General features: G+C 40.9%; 1 non-coding gene across 1 annotated transcript; it reads right to left on the minus strand.

Moving 5' to 3' along the window:
• Positions 1–7,484: 7,484 nt before the first annotated feature.
• On the minus strand, positions 7,485–7,588 carry LOC113284889. Its single transcript, XR_003328416.1, has one exon. It is a non-coding gene; the product is annotated as a small nucleolar RNA R71 (small nucleolar RNA).
• Between the last annotated feature and the right edge of the window lie 12,055 nt (positions 7,589–19,643).

Genomic DNA, 19,643 nt, shown 5'->3' on the forward strand with positions numbered 1-19,643 from the left:
ACTTTCCAGATTTCGCGTCTCTAGCTTTCCTCCACCCTAGATTTCTTCACCTATTTTGATGATGGTTCTTCTCTGCTGTCGTCTTGGTCATCAATCCACCATCGCTTTCACCGTTTAAAGCTAAATCTATGTACAGATTTACAGAGAGATCTTTAATGTTGAAAAAGGAGAAAAAAAATCTCTACTCGCGGTCACTCTATGAGATGGATTTGGATTTGGATCCGATTCCAGTTTCTAAAGAAATCAGGGGTTTCTGAAGTGATTTGGGTGATGAATAATGAATTTAACATCTAAATCTAAGTAAAAAAATCAGAATAAGAACGGGGGAAGTTAAAAAGATAGTTTCATTTTAAGGAACGCTAAGGAGGAGAATACGGGAGACTTTATCTTCTCCGAGTGTTTTCAGTTTTAAGGAGTTTCTGGATCTAAATAGAGGCCGTTCGATTTGTGTGATTTAAGGGCTCATGTTGTTATCCGATATGGGCGGAACTTTAAGGGACTGGGGGCCAAACATAACCGAAAAAATTGGACAAATTCACACTGTTGTTACCATATAAAAATATTTTGACAAATCCTAACTGAAAATATATAACAACGGGTAGGATCTGTCATTTTCCTCCCTCCGCAAGTGTCCTAAAAACCAGATTTTGGACTAGTGGTAGCATCCTGCTAGGATCAGAGGCGTAGGAACATAATTGTACCTTGGATCAGTGTGAGATGTATTGGGGTTCAACTACAGTCCAGACCGAAGTTAGTTTGGAGTAGGCTAGTGTCTGTAGTGGCTTAATACAGTGTGTGTTCAATCTGGACTAGGTCCCGGGGGTTTTTCTGCATTTGCGGTTTCCTCGTTAACAAAATTCTGGTGTCTGTGTTATTTCTTTTCCGCATTATATTTTATTATATAATTGAAATATCACAGGTTGTGCTTTGTTCAATCAATTAGAATATCCGACCTTTCGGTTGTTGATTTAAATTGATTGACACTTGGATATTGGTCTTTGGTACCATCCAAGTTATCTGTCTTTGATAAAGACTCGCAGATTTCTATTTGCTTGAGTATATATCAAATCGAGAGATTGAGATATAAACTCTTTGATATACTTTTTCTCTAGATTGAGTCTGACTGTCTAGTTGATTCTATAGAAAGTATATTGGAGTTTGTCCATACATATTGCTAAGCGAAATATTTGGTGTGGTTGTTATACCCCCGCTTTTTCAGCCACGCCTCCTCTTGTTGCTGGTCCTATTTGCCGCCGCTCCTCTTTTATTTCTTGCTTTCTTATTTTTGGTAGGACTTTTCTCCTACTAGTCCATGGTGGATTCATTTCCTAGCTTACCTAGGTTTGGTCTCGACCAATAGGGTTCGAGATATTGCGCAGGGAGCAAAAAACCTAATTTTTGCAAATTGATAAAATTAGGTTAAAGGACTGAATTTTGCGGGTTGCCGCAAAACCAATCAAATTTTGGTGAATTTTGCATACTGATACAAAAATCACTAATTTAATATTAAAGGTTAGCATAGCTTGCGTGCCTCTGATTGAGTACTTCCACATGCATCTCAATCCTGACACTTCGGGAGATTCATGCTACTCGGTTGAGAGCGAACATTAGTCGTCATGTCATGTCAGTATTAAGAGTTCGACTGGGAACATGGTATGGAACAAATATCCCGAAATTTACAGAATATTTGGGATTGTTGCTACACGCACCATTCTGGAAAAATTTCATATAAATATACTGAATTGCTCAATACGCATGTAAGTAAATAGGCATGAGCACTCATCACTTTTAAATGGCTCAACTTCTTTGCAGAATGATGGCGCATTAAATATAGGGTTTTACATTTTTAGCCATGAACTAAAAACCACTATCAACATTAAGTCCCTGCTTAGTACGTAACAGTGACATTGTTGCAGGGTAAGCACTAGATGGTGACAAATAAAGTTAAAAATTATGAGGCAAGGTAGACAGATGTTACCAGGATGGAGGCCGGCTAGGTCTTTGAGCAAGACATGTTTAACGAGGTATCAAAGCACGCAGTGATCGTCCTCCTATCATACGTCAATTGCCTCCAGGTAGATTTCGAAATTTGCTAAACTCCATTGCTCTCGATTGCGAGAGGCTTTGACTTTAAGTTGCTTGGAGTCTGGACTGCTGAGTCGCAACTAAAATGTTTTTTAAACTTCTGAGCATTGATTGGAATGGAATTGCTTTCATCCTGACTCTTTATCTCATCGGCTCATTCTTTCCCTTATGATTACGATGATGAAATGCTTGGAATACTTATATGGGCAAAATGTTCCGGAGTGCTTGAGTGAAGTAAACGGGATGAGAAGCGTTTTGTTGCCGACGTGCTGCTATCAAGTCTTCAAGGACTTCGTTACAAGCGACATCCTTTGAACCATCTTCTGAATCTTGGATTGTTGTATGAAATGGGGTGCGATTGAGCAGTCCCCATTTATACTTTAGATCCGACGGGGTGGCCAGATATGTGAAAATATCTTTGCGGCGTACTTTGGAGTCTTTGATGCAGTGTACGACTTCATGTTGAGAACTTCCTGCAGCTCGTAAAACTTTGACAGTGATGATATATCAGAAATAACCTGGTTGAGGGACGTGAAGGCATCCCGTGCTGGCAGTCCCTAAGTGTAATTATCTTGAGCCTATTTTCTCTTGAAAGACGTACTTCCATTGCATTTGTTGGTAAGGTGGTTAACAAATTGATGAAGGCGGCAATCTTTTGGATTCGTCACTTGTTGATCAGAGTCGTGTTTGATAGATCTGTACTGTATCCAAACTTTTGGTAGCTCATGCACCCCTTCCATAGGAAATTGGAAATCTAGAAACACCGGTTCTGATTTTGTCGGCGATGTGGCAGACATGATGCAGTTGGTCTGTGTGGCTTGAACAGAGCTCTGAAGCGGCTTCGGCCTCTGAAGAGAGCGCTGAAGCGGCTTCGGGAGAAAGCGCTGAAGCGGCGGCTTCGGGAGAGAGCGTTGAAGCGGCTTCAGAAGAAAGCGTGCGTTGAAGCAGATTCTGGAGAGAGCTTGCCTTCTTCTGGAGAGAGCGTTGAAGCGGCTTCAGGAGAGAGCGTTCGTTGAAGTGTATTCTGGAGAGAGTGTTCGTTGAAGCGGCTTCTTCTGGAGAGAGCGTTAGTTGAAGTGGCTTCAGGAGAGAGCGTTCGTTGAAGCGGCTTCTGGAGAGAGCGTTCGTTGAAGCGGCTTCTGGAGAGAGCGTTCGTTGAAGCGGCTTCAGGAGAGAGCGTTGAAGCGGATTCAGGAGAGAGCGTGCGTTGAAGAGGCTTCTGGAGAGAGCGTGCGTTGAAGCGGCTTCTGGAGAGAGCGTTGAAGCGGCTTCTTCTGGAGAGAGCATTAAAGCGGCTTCAGGAGAGAGCATTGAAGCGGCTTCAGGAGAGAACTCCAGTCAGGGCGCCCCTTAACCCTTGATTTCGAAAAATGAGTTCTTCCCATTCTTCTAAGGCGATACGATATGGCAGATGGGAAGATGACACACAAATAGTGCTGGAAATTCGTGTTTTCTCCTCATGGGAAAGAATACTGTTTCTATTGTAACATCTCAACGCATGCAACGCTCTCCCTGGTGATTCTAAGTAGGGGAGATAACAATAATGGTTAAGGATTCAACCAACCTTCAGTTTGATTTTCCCTTGCAAATTACATGCTTCTTGATTGACCGTCTCTCTTGTGTTGAAGAAGTCCTTGACCGACTTCGAAGGAATTTCATGCTGAGCCTCGGTCCCTGATGAGTGCCAAATATTGTATATATTTATCCCTTTTTGTTGGCATTTAACTCATCTTTTGTGCAGTAATTCTACATTTTATCTCATATTCTGTATTTTCATTGTTTCCAAGAATAAATATTTTTCTTACTTAATTTTGCATTTTTAGGTAATAAATAAAGTTTGGATGAATAGAAGAGCGGAAAAGAGCAGAAAAGTAGTGAAAAGCCGGGAGGAATTACACAAGGAAGCCGCGAAGAATGTTGTGCACAAGACCAAAAGGCTATAAGTGGGCTTGAAGAAGAAGAATTGTCCTTAAAGAAGATATGGGCTTGTCATACCCAAGGCCCAAAACCCTTACTCAAACACATTTCCACTATCCAAGACCGTCTCGGATTTCAGCCGTCAGATCGAAGCATTTCAGCATCCTACGGTCGCTCCATCATCGCACATCAAACTCCGAAGCCCCCGCTTTACATCGCAACGCCCATCTCCATCTTGGGTCGTCCGTTTTGCTACATCCCTTCATCCGACGGTCGCTCCACGCTTACCTCCGTATCGCCGTTGGATCCACCTACCATCTTCCCATCCATCGCTCCTTGTCGCAGATCATCAAACTCCGCTGCACCTGTTTCACACCCTAGCAACCGAACACCTACACCCCAAACAAACAGACCCTAATCCCATTTCCATCGAGTTCTTCCCCTTCTTCCCAAAAATTTGCAGAGCTCTGCAAATCCATCACCACCATCTCTTCCATCTCCACCTCGAACACCACCACTACCACCTTCCCCCGACAAACTCAGGAGTCAATCACCATCCTTGTCTCTCCCTTTCTCGTCTGTAGCATCGAGTCCTGATGCTGCAAACTCGACAGTGAGAGAAGCTAGGGTTCACATAAGTCTAGGGCTAGGCCAACAGCGCAACAAGAGCTAGAGGAGGAGCAGTAGAACATCAACAGGGCATGGGTCGAGCAGAATTCACACATGGGTATGTCGAATTTGATTTTTCCCCAAAAGTTAGGGTTTACAAATTTAGGGTTTTGTGAAATTAGGGATTTGGTTGTAAACTATAAATAGGAAGTGATGTAGGATGTTAAAGGGTGTTATTGGTTAGCCGAGAAACCCCCTAATTGGGTTAATTTAATTTGATTTCACTGTTAATTTTTAGGGTTCTTCTTTTGCAATTTTCATTCACTGTTTAGTAGTTTAAATGTTGTGTTGTTCCTGTTAATCATGTGTTGTTCCATCTGTTTTCTCATGTTCTGAGTTCACTGCTGAGGCTCAGATGAAGCTTTAGTGGACTGTTAGATAGTGGAATGCTAGGTTAGAGCCTTAGTGCAGTGTGTTGATTGAGCAATGGGAAGAGATTGATGCTCATAGTGCCTGTGATTGATTGTTCTGTCAAAAGACAGTCAATGCTAGGGGCAAACTAGTGAGAAAATTAGTTTTCCTCCCATTCTAGATGTATGCATAGGATTTTCAACTCAACCTAGGATCACATTGTTTGGCTAGGACACAAGGGTGGATTCAAAGCCTTAGCTTAACCCACATTTTGTTTTCACAGTCACTTGCAACTTAACTGTTTTGTTACTTCTTCTCCTCCCTGCCCTTGGCTCACATCCTTGGTTTCTTTGGTTTTGTTTCCTGTTTTGTCACTGTTTTGAATCTCTTGTTTTGTCAACTGTTAGCTTCTCAAATGTTAGGATTAGTTTACTGTTGTGTGTCAATGCTAGGTTAGAGCCTTAGAGCATTGAGTTGATTGAGCAGTGGGGAGAAACTAGTGCTCACTAGTGACTGTGAGCAAGCTGGTTCTCTTCCCACTCTAGATGAATGCCTAAAGCCATTGCCTTGGCTTTGCTTTTTTTTTTTTGTCACTGTCACTGCCACACCATCACTGCCTTTGGCCATTGGCCACTGTTTTTCTTCATTTTCCACTGTCCATTTTTCCTATATCAATTTTCACTGTTCTTGGCTTAGTGCCACCATTACTTCACTGCCATCTCTTCTTTTCTCCTTGCCTTGCTACTCAGCTGCCTTGGCCACTGCCCTGCAACCCTGCTGCTGCTGCTTTCCTTCCTCTTGCTACTGCTGCTGCTGAAGCCCAGATTCTAAACAAAAGCCCACTGTGGACTTAATAAAAGCCCAGGTTCAAGGCCCAGCCACAGTTCAGGTTAAGGTCTAAGGCCCAATTCACTGTTACTAAGCCCAGTTCACTGTTAGCCCAAAGCCCAGTGCAACTCAAAAGACCAAAAGCCCATAAGTTCACAGTCAATCCAAAAGCCCACTGAGCCCAAAACAATTTCATTGTTACAAAAACCCACTAAGCCCAAAGCACAACTAGAAGCCCAATAGCAATTTAGAGCCCAAATAGCTAGAAAACTCCAAACACCCCCAGTCTCTGTGGATCGACCCGTACTTGCACGAGCTACAACTGACGACCGTGCACTTGCGGTATTACTGTAGGCCCGCGTTTTCATTTCGCTTAATTTTCACGCTTTCCCGGGCCCACCAAGTTTTTGGCGTCGCTGCCGGGGATTGGTGCTGTGTTTTTCTTGTAGTTTTATTAGCTATTTTTGCATTCACTCCATAGCATTTGCATCTGCATCTGCTTCACTTCATTTGCTGTTGGACCTGCTGTTCTGAACCTGTTTTTCCTCTGCTGGGACGCCACCAAGGAAAAGAACCAAAGCCCAACTGGGTTTTTGCAACAATATCAGAGCAGCTGGGCTGTGCTTAAAAGGTAACCCATTTAAGAGAACCAGAATTGTGGGCTTCCAATGTTTAATTGTGGGCTTGTAATATTAAAGCCAATTTTTGGGCTTTTTATTTTCTGTTGGGTTTGTAATTAATTTTTGTGGGCTTGTTTGTTTAATTTGTGGGCTTGTTTTTAATTTTTGTGAGCTTGTTTAATTTGGACTTGTATTTTGTATTCTGGGTTTTTAAACCCAGCTGAGCTTGTAACCGATCACGCTAGGTTAACTCGTTAGTGGGCCGAGTACCCAAATTCTAGGCCGAGATTTTGGACTCAGTTTCACCAAACGTTTTCAAACCAGCTGAGCCAAAGCAAACACAAAACCAACAGTGGGCTTGCTCCCATTCAAAAACCAAATTTTATTTTCTGTTAAAAAAAAAAAAAAAAAAAAAAAAACACCAAAATTTTGCTCCTAATTTCAAAAACCAAAACTTTTCTCCCATTCAAAAACCAAATTTTACTTGCTCCCATTTTAACAACCAAATTTTTTCTTCTCTATCCCATTAAAACCAAACTTGCTCCCAAATTTTAAAAAACCAAAAAAATGTCTCCCACCAAAACCAAATTTTTCCCAAAAATCCAAACCATTAAAACCAAATAGTGGGCTTTGTGTCTTTTCAATATGGGCCAACCTAGTGCTCTCCATGAATACATGTATCCCACAATAAAAATTCCATTATCATGTATTGTCTTACCTCAAACCAATAACCCTTTTAAAATAAATGCAAGCATGATACAAATACTTCCTTTATTTCGAGGGTTCGATTCTGAGAACCCCTATACTCATGTAAGAGAGTTTGAACAAATTTGTCGGACTATGCAACCTGATCATATGTCCGAAGACTCTCTGAAATTGCGTTTGTTTACATTTTCTCTAAAGGAAAGGGCCAAAACATGGTTTTACGGTTTGAGACCACAATCAATCACCACTTGGGAACAACTCACTAATCAATTTTTCCAAAGATTTTTTCCACATCATAGGACCATCGCTATTCGTCAAAATATCAATTGTTTTGTCCAGTTGGATGAGGAAACTGTTTTTGACTATTTTGAACGTTTTAATGATTTGTTGAGCGAATGTCCACACCATGGATTTGAGAAGTGGAGACTTGTCGCTATCCTCTATGAGGGACTAGACTTTAAATCTCGAGCCATGGTTGAGTGTATGTGTAATGGTGAATTTCTTGATAAAACTGTGGATGATGCATGGAAATTTTTAGCTGAGATTGCAGAGAAAACCTGTCACTGGGAGTCCATTAGGGAAACTGAGACACTATCACATGATATAGGTGGTAATGAATTGAACTTTGAAAATAGCATGTCTAGTCCTTCTCATGTGTATGATATTGAATATGAACCTAATCTAGAGGAACATGAGTTGACTAATGACACCACAACTGCTAATAGGGACAAGTATGCATATTACTATGATGATGATGATGATGATGTTATGTTAGAAGAACATGTCTATGCTGAAAATGTTATGGAACCTTTGGGTTCAAATACATTAGGCTTCTCTGCCTCAACCTTCATGAATGATGTTTCTTCTAGTATTCCATATACATGTGATGTTTCCACTGATTTGCCGATGCATGAGAATAAATTTGTTGATGATGTTGATGACTCTGATTGTGATCTTGCCAATTTGTTTGATGATTGTGAGCATGTTATGACACTTGTAGAAGACTTAGGAGATGTTGATGTGATTAATAATGATGTGCCTATCGTCCTACATAAGTCACAATCTGATGGCCTTCCACCCAACCTAGATTTGGTTTGTACCGATATTGTCAAACCAATTTTTCTGAGAATGCCCAACCTAGGTTTGGAACTGTGTGCTTCCCAAGTCCTCTTGGACTATTTTGCTTCTAAGTATAATACATTTGAGGAACCACAGTTGGAATTAGCATGTTTGCCCGTCCCTAGCACAGTTCATTTCGAGCTAGACCTTGTGCATGATGAACCCCCGAAACTGCGCGATTTTGTTTTCAAAATTATATCTTCTGTAAAATCCAGGTTTGGGGATAGCTCATTTTGTTTCACAGCTTCACTTGCATGCCTATCATATTATTATTGTGTGAAGCTGTTGAAACCTCTACACTTTGTCTTTTGGGTTGATCCTCAACTCTTTAGATTGTTAGTGTATGGTGAATTTTTTGTATATAATCCAGTAGATAAAATTTCTTAAAAACCTTTTGTTCCTTTTGTATATATTTTGCTAATCCAATATGATCTCGGCTGAATATGTTGGATTCTTGCCTTGAATAACGGAGTTCTAATATTGCTTTCGCCGAAATCGGGTATTCTCTTTCCTTTTTCTCTACTCAACATGATCCTCTTCATATGTTGTATTATAATTTTGTTCATATTTTGAAACATTGAGGACAATGTTTAGTTTAGGTTTGGGGGTGAAAAGTAGATACTTTGATAATATGCCATAATTGAAAACAAGAACTCCATCTTTTTGAAAAAATTGAAAAATAAAAAATTGAAAAATCAAATAAAAAATTAAAAATTAAAAAAAAACATAAAAATGGAGCTCATTTACCTTGAAATGTTGACTCTTGTGCAAATATGTAATTATTAGGAGTCTTAGTCTAGATATTTAGGCACCCTGATTCTAGCACAATTCACATAGTGATAAGAAATTTGCACGCGCACGATCTACCAATACATGTATGGCCTCGATCTTCAAGGTGTTTGATAGGAAGTCACGATTGCCAATCACTTTAGAATACTGAACGAAACTTGACTAGCTTGTTCTTTGGTTGGTTGGGATAGAAGGTGGAGGTTACATTAAGAAAGACAACCATCGAATTTAACTGGGTGCATCAAAAAGGGCTACCTCTTGCAAAGTGTCATGTAATTTTTTGTTTTTTTTGTTATGTATCAAAAGAGCTACCATATGTAAAAATCAATTTCAATTGCAAAAAAAAAAAAAAAAAAAAAAAAAAAAAAAAAAAAAAAAAAAAAAAACGATGTATATATCAAAAAAAAAAAAAAAAAAAATATCAAGTATTTATCAATTCCATCTCTCTTGTTCCAAAAATAAAAGAGAGTAGTCAATGTAAATAAGAGTCATGTAAAGAGTCTTTTGTTGTTTCATTGTAATAAGCAAGGAGGGTGTATGCCATTGATGTACAACGCGAGTAATTGTGAAACCTCCAACTCATTCACAATTCTCGTAAAGTCCGGACAGCTAGCTAGATTTCGACCTTGGTTCTTAGCCTGAGAAACTATCTCTTGGTGATTAGTAGTCATAACATCCGATCTTTCTTTACACATGTGTAGATACACTTTACACTCTTATCACATGTCCTTATTTGTTATCAGTGCTAGGATTGTGCCTTCGATAGCTAGATTGACATCTCCATTTTGCTGTGAGCTTAACTGACTTGCACATGTCACATTTGATGGAATCTGAGCTTATATTTTGACCTAGAACTTTGTAGGTACGTTCTAAGCAAACCTTCACGAGACTTCAACTCGTCCACTAGGGACACTTAGTGGTTTAAAAGGCTTAGTGCATACGCTAAATGCATTCGAGAGACCAGCGACAGTGGTATAGGTAGGATTTCCTTAGTTTTGTTTTACTTGAGGACAAGTAAAATTCAGGTTTGGGGGTATTTGATGAGTGCCAAATTGTTATATTTATCCCTTTTTTGGCATTTAACTCATCTTTTGTGCATTAATTCTACATTTTATCCCATATTCTGTATTTTCATTGTTTTCAAGAATAAATATTTTTCTTACTTAATTTTGCATTTTTAGGTAATAAATAAAGTTTGGATGAATAGAAGAGCGGAAAAGAGCAGAAAAGTAGTGAAAAGCCGGGAGGAATTACACAAGGAAGCCGCGAAGAATGTTGTGCACAAGACCAAAAGGCTAGAAGTGGGCTTGAAGAAGAAGAATTGTCCTTAAAGAAGATATGGGCTTGGCATACCCAAGGCCCAAAACCCTTACTCAAACACATTTCCACTATCCAAGCCCGTCTCGGATTTCAGCCGTCAGATCGAAGCATTTCAGCATCCTACGGTCGCTCCATCATCGCACATCAAACTCCGAAGCCCCCGCTTTACATCGCAACGCCCATCTCCATCTTGGGTCGTCCGTTTTGCTACATCCCTTCATCCGACGGTCGCTCCACGCTTACCTCCGTATCGCCGTTGGATCCACCTACCATCTTCCCATCCATCGCTCCTTGTCGCAGATCATCAAACTCCGCTGTACCTGTTTCACACCCTAGCAACCGAACACCTACACCCCAAACAAACAGACCCTAATCCCATTTCCATCGAGTTCTTCCCCTTCTTCCCAAAAATTTGCAGAGCTCTGCAAATCCATCACCACCATCTCTTCCATCTCCACCTCGAACACCACCACTACCACCTTCCCCCGACAAACTCAGGAGTCAATCACCACCCTTGTCTCTCCCTTTCTCGTCTGTAGCATCGAGTCCTGATGCTGCAAACTCGACAGTGAGAGAAGCTAGGGTTCACAGAAGTCTAGGGCTAGGCCAACAGCGCAACAAGAGCTAGAGGAGGAGCAGTAGAACATCAACAGGGCATGGGTCGAGCAGAATTCACACATGGGTATGTCGAATTTGATTTTTCCCCAAAAGTTAGGGTTTACAAATTTAGGGTTTTGTGAAATTAGGGATTTGGTTGTAAACTATAAATAGGAAGTGATGTAGGATGTTAAAGGGTGTTCTTGGTTAGCCGAGATACCCCCAAATTTGGGTTAATCACTGTTTAATTTTAGTTTTAATTTTCAATTTAATATTTAGGGTTCTTCAATTTCTGTTCATGTTCTGTTTATGTGTTGTTCCTGTTAATATTTATTACTTGTTGTGTTGTTCCTGTTAATCATGTGTTGTTCTATCTGTTTTCTCATGTTCTGAGTTCACTAGCTGAGGCTCAGATGAAACCTCAGTGAACTGTTAGATAGTGGAATGCTAGGTTAGAGCCTTAGTGCAGTGTGTTGATTGAGCAATGGGAAGAGATTGATGCTCATAGTGCCTGTGATTGATTGTTCTGTCAAAAGACAGCCAATGCTAGGGGCAAACTAGTGAGCAAATTAGTTTTCCTCCCATTCTAGATGTATACATAGGATTTTCAACTCAACCTAGGATCACATTGTTTGGCTAGGACACAAGGGTGGATTCAAAGCCTTAGCTTAACCCACATTTTGTTTTCACAGTCACTTGCAACTTAACTGTTTTGTTACTTCTTCTCCTCCCTGCCCTTGGCTAACAGCCTTGGTTTCTTTGGTTTTGTTTCCTGTTTTGTCACTGTTTTGAATCTCTTGTTTTGTCAACTGTTAGCTTCTCAAATGTTAGGATTAGTTTACTGTTGTGTGTCAATGCTAGGTTAGAGCCTTAGAGCATTGAGTTGATTGAGCAGTGGGGAGAAACTAGTGCTCACTAGTGACTGTGAGCAAGCTGGTTCTCTTCCCACTCTAGATGAATGCCTAAAGCCATTGCCTTGGCTTTGCTTTTTTTTTTGTCACTGTCACTGCCACACCATCACTGCCTTTGGCCATTGGCCACTGTTTTTCTTCATTTTCCACTGTCCATTTTTCCTATATCAATTTTCACTGTTCTTGGCTTAGTGCCACCATTACTTCACTGCCATCTCTTCTTTTCTCCTTGCCTTGCTACTCAGCTGCCTTGGCCACTGCCCTGCAACCCTGCTGCTGCTGCTGCTTTCCTTCCTCTTGCTTCTGCTACTGCTGAAGCCCAGATTCATAACAAAAGCCCACTGTGGACTTAATAAAAGCCCAGGTTCAAGGCCCAGCCACAGTTCAGGTTAAGGTCTAAGGCCCAATTCACTGTTACTAAGCCCAGTTCACTGTTAGCCCAAAGCCCAGTGCAACTCAAAAGACCAAAAGCCCATAAGTTCACAGTCAATCCAAAAGCCCACTGAGCCCAAAACCATTTCATTGTTACAAAAACCCACTAAGCCCAAAGCACAACTAGAAGCCCAATAGCAATTTAGAGCCCAAATAGCTAGAAAACTCCAAACACCCCCAGTCTCTGTGGATCGACCCGTACTTGCACGAGCTACAACTGACGACCGTGCACTTGCGGTATTACTGTAGGCCCGCGTTTTCATTTCTCTTAATTTTCACGCTTTCCCGGGCCCACCAGTCCTCAGTTTACGTGGTTCTATCCTGTATGGTCGATGGGTTGACTATGATGAGGGTATCACCCTCTTGCATCCATGTTGATGACTATGTATAAAACAAGTTGGCTGGAGCTTGGATGGCTACGATCAAGATCCTTGACAGGGACGAGTTATGACTACAGGCACAAACCTTGCCAGTGACGAGTGGTGGTTACGGCCATGAATCTTTAATGGAAAGAGCGGCAGCTACGAGCATGAACCTTGGTCGGCCACGACCATGAACATGGACGGGCTTTGATAAGTCGCGTATGTGAGTTTATTCTGCCTTCATTATTTTTGGTGAAGCAGCTCCTCCCTGATTCCCTGCATGCGGAAACTCGCCTATTGTTGTTTGCATGAATACTCCATCATGGTCTGTACGGTTTCATGAAGGGAGTCCCCAGAAACTATGCAACTCCTGACCGGAAGAGGATCTCTCTACACTCCTTCAGCGCTTAGTTGAAGTTCTCCTATGGTAACGACAATATTTTGGATTTTCCATTTCTTCTTCGATTGGAGGACGTCTGGTAGGAGGTAGCTTGATGACGCCATCTTGAATCCACGCTTCTAGGATTTCAATTACCTCTTCAATTGTACACGGGAAAATTAGAGCAGCCTCTCCAGTTTCTTGTTGTTGTGCAGGCGTCTTAGTCGCAGCTTTCCAGGTTTGAGTTGTCTGTTGCGCTAGTGCCGCACGTTTGGGTTGTTGATACCCGTTCCCCAAATGCATTCTCTTTCCTCCCCCATTAGAGATTGTCTGGAGGTTGGATATTTTATTGGAAGGACGCTCGCTTTCCTGAACATATTTACGAGTTTCTTCATTATGGGACGGTTCAGATCGACTGATTAAAGCAGCAGCGGATCTGTTAGCAGCTTCTAATGCAATATGGGAATTGATATTTTCCAAGAAGGAAGCACATAATGAAATCACCTTTTCATTTCGAGGACTCTGATGAGAACGTGATAAATCCCACAAGTCTTCTTTCTGAGTTTGAGGAAACATCTCTCGATCTTCATGAGCAGACACATTAGGTTGGTGGCTTCCTTTCCATTCGACGTGAGCATAGGCTTCATCTTCCTCACCAGGAATAGGAATATGAATCTTGGAAGAAGGACTATTACCATCAGTATTGATCCAAAATGAATTGTTGGTGGCGTTTCCTTCATAATGAATGCGCGTTGGTTCCTTTGATATTTGATCCGTGAGGACTTTCAAAAGCGCAAATACTACGTCTTGCGTCTTGACAATAGTAGCTTGATTCCTGACAATATCATTCAGGATTTTCATCAAATCATGAATAGTTGTTAAATATTGAGACTCCATAGCCTCGACCAGGGTCTTGACAGAAAGATCGGATTCAGGAATAACATGTGAAGTATTGTCAGTGCTAGGAGAAGTAAAATTGGGATTGAGGGTTTCTGAACCATTCCTAAGATCGACCATATTGAGAAATTAAGGAAATTGAAAACGGGATAGGGGAAATGATTTTTTGCAACCGAGAGATCAATCTCCCACTGTGGTCGCCAGTTGTTTTGGGGTAAAAACTGATTCTGCTGTTTTTGGTAAATTTGAGTGTGTTGATGAGAAACAAATTCAAACCCTAAACAAATTCACTGCACGGGAGTACTTTTAGATTCGAGAGATCAATCTGTAAGACTCTGGCATAAACCAAGAAATGGTCGTTCCAAATTCAATTCGGTCACAACGTGAAGGAGAAGGGTTGATCTTAGGGAGGGAAGCGAGAAGGTGTTTGAGATCAGAATGTTGAATTATGAAGGTGTGGTTGTTTTATGACTTGTATCAGAATATGGTTTCTGGATACTTGCGTTGATAACACTTGTTGTCTTGTCGAAATAGGTTGAAATCCTATTTATATAAATCATGTTCGAGCACACCTTGATCTCTCAGGAAGTGGAGGTGATTAAGCGGTGGAGAAGTGGAGTTGTGTAAAAAGTGGTGATCACCACGTTTCCACTATGAGGGAAAACTGGTCACGCCTTTACCCACTATCTCATTGATGTTAACCGTCCATTCTTCCGTGACACGTTCTCGTAATGGGCGCGTTGCACGCCGCATGCTGTAAACCGCCAGACCAATACCCCAGTGAGCATCCCCCAGTTTGTGATATGTTTGATGTCTCGGGTATTTTCATGGAAAATATGCAGTAGGCTGCTGAATGGGTCTTGTTTGCAAGACCTAGTTATTCTGACCAATCACGCGCAAGCTAGGTGTCGGGTGGTCATGTGTGAGTAGCTGCTAGGATCTATCCATGTACATTAAAGATGTGGTGATCGGTCCCTATAGAAGAATGATAGCTTGTAGCCATTTTGACATCCTATTGGTTGGATCAAATTAAATCTAAGACGTTTAAGTTGGCTAGCCAAGTTGGATGGCTGAGATAATTTGCAGAAGTTTGTGCTAATTTATGAAATTTTGTAGTCAGAAAATTCAGATGTGAGACCCTCACTAAAACCGATGTAGAATTCTCATACGAACTCGGATTTTGACGATCCGACCCTCCATTCTGATTATAAAAGAATTTTCTATCTTTTTCCGTGGGAATTTTTAGGTTTTGAGCTCGTTTAGGAGGTGAAAACATCCCGACAGTAAAAACTCAGAATGAATTCAGGAGGAATTCTGTCAGTTTTCAGCCATGACCTAGCTCGTCTTTTAAGCTGTATCTTTTAGCTCGTTACTCTGATTGATATGATTTCTTAGTATGTTATGCTAGACATCCATACGAAACTTTAGGAATGTAGCTCATACTAAAATTGTTTACCAAATGCTCCCAGTTGTTCGTCCAATCTTTGGGTGATCGATTGAAAGCGCCGGGCGCTAGTTTGAGCAGGTTGACCGGCCATGTGCAAAGGTGGGTTCCCAGTGAGCACGTTGATATCTTCGGGGCCGCCTGAAATTGAATCTAAGTTACTCGATTTGGCCGGCGAAGATGTATGGTTGTGATCAATTTGCGACAGTAGCGTGTTGCCACAACATAACTTAGGGTTTCCAAAACAGCGCGTTCACCCTACTTTGGGCGAGCGATTCAACACACTCTTGGTTTGTCGTGGGCAAGTCGATCGACCAAGGATGTATTTGGTCGCCAGTGAACACGCCAGTATCCTTTTGATCATTCGAGGGAAGATCTATACCGTCAAACTAGGCTATCTAAGTTGGACGGATGTGATGAATTTGAGACCGTTATGGTCGGACTTGGCTCGTTCGAGCTCTTTTTCAACAGGGCGATCACCCTGTTTCTGGTTGACGTTCGAGGGTGTTGCGGGTGAACTAAATTTATTCCGACCGACTGGGATGTTAGTGGTCCCACCGGTGGTCATCATGATGATCGCCTAGTCCCGCTAGGAGTAGGCTAGGCCTATTGAATTACGTGGCCAAATCGTATGGCGGTGATCGTTTTTTAATACTGATATAGACAGTCTAAATTTACCTTAAGGAATTAGGCTTGTCGACCAACCATCTTCGAACTTTATTTAAAAGTGTGTGTGGCGGGTTTAAAGCGATCTGATTGGTCGATAGAAGGGGGTCGGAAAGTAGCATGGGGCCGGCCTCATTCTAAATGCATGTGGCGCATTTAAAGCGACCTGATTGGGCGATGGAAGGGGGGGTCGGCAAGGCATGGGGTCGGCCCCATTCTAAATGCATGTGGCCTATTTAGAGCGACCTGATTGGTCTATGAAAAAGAGGTCGGAAAGCAGCATGGGGTAGGCCTCATCCTAAATGCATGTGGCGCATTTAGAGCGACCTGATTGGTCTATAGAAAGGGGGTCGGCCTCATTCTAAATGCATGTGGCGCATTTAGAGCAACCTGATTGGTCGATGGGAAAGGGGGTCGGCAAGGTCAGCATAGAGCGTGGCCATCCGGCTACAGGTGGTGCCTGCTAGGGCGAACTGGCCAGCCATGCGGTGTGGCCACGCCTCCTCTTGTTGTTGCTCCTATTTGCCGCTGCTCCTCTTTTATTTCTTGCTTTCTTATTTTTGGTAGGACTTTGCTCCTACTAGTCCATGGCGGATTCATTTCCTAGCTTACCTAGGTTTGGTCTCGACCAATAGAGTTCGAGATATTGCGCAAGGCACAAAAAAACTAATTTTTGCAAATTGATAAAATTAGGTTAAATGACTGAATTTTGCGGGTTGCCGCAAAAACCAATCAAATTTTAGTGAATTTTGCATACTGATACAAAAATCACTAATTTAATATTAAAGGTTAGCGTAGCATTGCGTGCCTGTGATTGAGTACTTCCACACGCATCTCAATCCTGACACTTCGGGAGATTCATGCTACTCGGCTGAGAGCGAACATTAGTCGTCATGTCATGTCAGTATTAAGAGTTCAACTAGGAACATGGTATGGAACAAATACCCCGAAATTTACAGAATATTTGGGATTATTGATACACACACCATTCTGGATAAATTTCATATAAATATACTGAATTGCTCAATATGCATGTAAGTAAAGAGGCATGAGCAATCATCACTTTTAAATGGCTCAACTTCTTTGCAAAATGATGGCGCATTAAATACAGGGTTTTACATTTTTAGCCATGAACTAAAAACCACCATCAACAAACATAAAATCCTTTCAAATATATAACAGAAACTCCAAGGATAGTATTTTATGTGCCTAAGTCTCCCATATTTATTCTCTCAAATAAAAACATCAAAATACATTGAAATGAAACAAGAAGCAATGCATGCTTAAACTAACGACTTCTCACTTGCTTCGTCCTTCGATAAAATCTGCAAAATCGTCAATTGGGGTGAGATGACGGCTCAATATGCTTACGTTCCCATCCTCAAAGAGATACGGAAGAAATCTCAGAAAAACATAGGGGATTAAAAGTAAAGAAACAACGATAAAACTTCGACTAGTAAACAATGTATTCAACAAATATATTCACAAGACCAATGAAGTTTTCAAAAAATCAATCCATTTAGATTTCGATACATTGAGTCCACGGAACGAAAACCTTGGTTCGTACATCCACCTATTGTTTCTCGGCACGGACAACCGCCATCGATGGTCGGGAACTACGTTCCCATGGGGATCATTACCCATTTCTCTATATCGGGTATCATTACCCGGTGTAAGATGGAACCATGTTCCAACTAATGGAAGACATGAACTCAATCAGTTTTCTTCGTATAAATCATTTTATTATCAACAAAATAAGCTTCATTTCCAAGCTAACATAACTGACTTACAATCAAAACAAACAGCTCAAGCAAAACTTGTCGGCATAATACATACGGGTATACAATCACCCAAATTCAGTAAAGTTTCCCCAATTCATATTTGAAGTTTCCCAATTTCATATTTGAAGTCAACCATTTCAAACTTGCAAGAAGTAAAAATCATTTACAAACGTCATAGTAAGAAAATGAATTCATGACCATGCTTTCATAGGTGTAAAAGAACAACCTGGTTTTAAGTCTCACAAACTTGGGTAAAAGAAATCAAGTTTCAAACAAATATTTTGACAAACACCTTAAGCTCCAAAAGAACACAGTGAGAACCAACCTTTTGAAATTAGGTATTGCCTTCACCAAAACAAGCACTCACATTTCATAATCCAAGATAATGAAACAACAAACATCTAGTTCAATTCATATGGATCATTTCAATAACAACCACGAAAGCCAAATCAGGGAATTTAAATCAATAATTGTGATGAAATAAGGCTTTAGCAATAGGAAGCTTCTCAAATAAAATGAGTAGTAAACCTACCTCAAATTAGCTTGAACCCAAACGTTTTTCCTCCTCAAAATTCTTCTCATGTCCTAATTCAATCCCACATCCTCCTATATATAATCCATACGTTACAAGGGCCTGGTTCAAGTCTTTTCATTTCTCAAAACAATGAGAATTCATTTCATGTTTTTTAATCTTCCCTTGTAGATATCTAAGTGGTTATTACCACCCCCTCCTACTAACACGTGCTTGTAGTTTTATCTCCATTAGCCACAATAACTAACATGTGAGCAGTATGGTGGACCTCACACCCTAATTGATTACAGAGTCAATGAAGCTATAAGTACTCCCTATATCAATTAGAACATTGATAGCTTTCTTTTTTATGAATCCTGGGATTCTAATGGTATCAGGATTGACATTTCCAGTAAGAGCATGAAGAGAAATCTCCATATTCGAGTCAACTAATTGCTCTTCAAGAGGCACTTGTAAAGGTTCTACTTCATCAGCTTCATTGTCAACCACCATCATAAAAAATTGTTGGGACTTGCATCTATGACCTGGTCAGTATTTGTCATCACAATTGAAGCAAAGTCCTTGGGCTCTTCTTTTACTCATCTGCTCATAAGAGAGTCTTCTTATTGGTGGTATATAGGGAGTTTTAGGTGGTGGGTTTAAAGGAGCTGATGTAGTGGATGTGTATGCTCCAACAGTGGAAGGTGGAAGAGTTGGTTTGGAATTAGAAAATCTGCTAAAACCAGAAATAGTTGGAGGTGATTTGAGTGGGGTGGGTTTTGAAGGTTGTTGTTGAGATGCAAGTGCAACTTCGTGTAATCTAGCCAAAAAGAAAGCTTGAGAGAGTGTTGTAGGTTTGTGCATCTGAACTGAGCTCTTGAGAACTTCTTTCAACCCACTGATAAAGTTCAATACAAAGTATTCCTCAGTAAGATGAGGGTTTTTACTCAACATTCAGGCCTTTAGTTGTTGAAACTGCTCATAATATTCCTCAACAGATGTAAGTTGAGACAATTTGTTAAAACGTCCCACATAGTTATCATTTCCTAGATCCTCAAAACGATTACAAATAGCTTCTACAAAAACAGTCCAAGAGATGAAGGTTTTACCAGTAAGGAAATCTAGAAACCAAGAATCAGCTTTTCCTTCCAAGTATAAAGAAGCAATTTATGTCTTTTGTTCATCAACAATTAAGTGGATCTGAAAGAGCCTCTCACACTTACGGATCCAACTGCGAGGGTTATCACCAGAAAATCTAGG

This window comes from Papaver somniferum, chromosome 5, assembly GCF_003573695.1.
Source record: "Papaver somniferum cultivar HN1 chromosome 5, ASM357369v1, whole genome shotgun sequence".
NCBI lineage: Eukaryota > Viridiplantae > Streptophyta > Magnoliopsida > Ranunculales > Papaveraceae > Papaver > Papaver somniferum.